Source organism: Triticum aestivum, chromosome 6B (genome assembly GCF_018294505.1).
Source record: "Triticum aestivum cultivar Chinese Spring chromosome 6B, IWGSC CS RefSeq v2.1, whole genome shotgun sequence".
Taxonomy (NCBI): domain Eukaryota; kingdom Viridiplantae; phylum Streptophyta; class Magnoliopsida; order Poales; family Poaceae; genus Triticum; species Triticum aestivum.
The window spans coordinates 286,240,147-286,242,242 of record NC_057810.1 but is presented as its reverse complement, the minus strand read 5'-3'; the positions used below and the strand labels follow the sequence as shown (position 1 = coordinate 286,242,242).

Sequence of the window (2,096 nt, the reverse complement as noted above, 5' to 3'; positions counted from 1 at the left end):
CGCATGCATATGCAGATTCGAGCAGAACTACTTTGTCCAGATACATTCTGTTCTTAATAGTTTTTGCTAGTGCATGTCTACGTACACATCAAGCATTGCAGTTTGCATGTCTGATATCACTAGACATAGGGACCGCACGCTATGTGATACATGATTTCTACATTGCTTAAGCACTCACAACGTTATCTACAGGCTATAATCATGTCCGACTCAGGCAGTTGTGATGTCGCGGCTCAACAAGTATCACCACAAGACGCTGAACACTCGTCCAGTGCTAATGAAGGAAAGGCGGCACCAGCCCCCACATCCCGAAGTTTAGTTAAGAAAGCAGTAGAAGTAATCTAGTCGTTCGATGAATTCAACAGGTGCTTGGTTTCAGAAATTGGGTTTGGTTTTCCCTGCAACCATTTCATACTACCAACTTTCAGCTAAACAAGTGCAGACAATCTAAAAACAGATATGCATATTGTAAAAGGTTTCAACAAACGGAAGCATACCACGCATCTTGTCCGATTGACATTTAGCCTACTCTTCTCATATCGAATTCCGGATCCTTTCTTCCATGAATACGTATTGTAGAAATCATAGGTCTCGCCTAGTGTATCAAAAGTGACCCCTAAGTTTGGTACAATGACATTCTCCCTAGGGGCCTCGGCAAAGACGCGGACTGATTTCTCCAATGCCGTCATCTTATCTGGGCATGGGGCACAACGTGGCGCGGCAGCTCCGATCCTGACTCTGAAATACAAACACACAAATAATGGTCGGCTTCAACAATGACTCGCTGCCCGATGTGAACATCGGTAGCTACCCGTCATCCTCTGTCCCACACAAATATTCAGATCTCATTTCTGCATTCTGGCTTTGCTCATTTTAATGTTTTCACTTTCTGTCACAGATTACCCCTCCCGCACTTGCACACAATGCAATCATGGCAACCATAGATATCTTTCCCAGAATTTTATCAATTTTACTTCTGTCCTCATAGTACAGCAAACGACAGAGATTCACTTTGAAGTAGGTTTCCTTATGTTCCTAATTATTTCTATGCTTTGAAGTTCATACCTTTGTGTCCACCCAGACGTCTTTGAATCAACCTGCTCTATGGAAGTTTCTGAAGCCTCTGGCTTATCTCCACTCCCTGTTAGGTCGCCGCTGCGTCACCCTGTTAGGTCGCTGCCCGACGTTGAAGTGGTAGCTGCGAGTGCTTCAAGTGGCGGGGCGCGGATCTGTCAGTCACCTCTTCAATCAGAGTTCTACTGCACACACACAACGAGCGCTCAAGATTTAGATCCCCACTTTAACAAAACCAAATCGCAGACCAGAAAGAGCAGACATGGACAGATTTCACACCTGTTGAATGACGGCATCAAAAACTCCATGCGCGCCGGAGCAAAGATTCTCGAACCCTAGAAGAGCTGCTGTTGTCGCCACCGAGCTGCCCCGATAGAACCCGACCCAGGTGCGAGAGGAAGGAGCCTGCCATATCCCCACCTACCCATTTCTTCATTTACTCTAGCCCATTGACGTCATTAACGGGCACTGATCCATGGATCAGGAATTGGCCGCGGACTCGAGCTACGGCTCTGACGCCAATCCACCACGGTTTGGAATGGAAATCTCGTTCTGCCCCACTGTCCAGGAGGATTCCTCCTTTTCTTTATCTCTGCCACACCCTCTGCTGGGCCCAGCCTTGGTCACGTGTGTCTGGTAACCCGAATCGCAACGACTTATCGAGCGAGACAGATTCCGAAAGCCTGTGTGCTCGGGATCAATTACTCCGCGTCCGAAAACTAGTCATTTTTCCTACTAGAACGACACACTCGGGCACTTTGCTTGGGACAGCTCGAGTGGTAACCTATCTGCTGGTCAACAAGTCAAACTTTGTTCAAACTAGCCTTTGTGAACCAGCGCCGGAAGGTCTGGCATGGTCATCGAGTGATCCCAAATCGAGTGTTGATCGTATGGTGCAAAGATCGAGCAAACCCGAACCTAAGTCTAGGCGATCCCACACTGGGCTCAATCTCGCGCCTGTCAATCTCGACATCTGGATAGTCTGGGCACTTTGCTCCAACTGGTTCGGGATGTTAAAAATG

The 2,096-nt window shown here is 47.6% G+C and overlaps 1 long non-coding RNA gene across 3 annotated transcripts; it reads right to left on the bottom strand.

Annotated features, from left to right (window-relative positions):
- Positions 1-348: 348 nt before the first annotated feature.
- On the bottom strand, positions 349-1,831 carry LOC123136957 (uncharacterized). 3 transcript variants are annotated; one of them, XR_006467524.1, is made up of 3 exons: positions 1,354-1,670; positions 498-1,259; positions 349-398 (listed from the first exon to the last, which is right to left on the bottom strand). It is a non-coding gene; the product is annotated as an uncharacterized lncRNA (long non-coding RNA). The 3 variants fall into 3 exon arrangements; XR_006467523.1 differs by having other exon boundaries at positions 349-738; positions 1,066-1,259; positions 1,354-1,659; XR_006467522.1 differs by having other exon boundaries at positions 349-1,259; positions 1,354-1,831.
- Between the last annotated feature and the right edge of the window lie 265 nt (positions 1,832-2,096).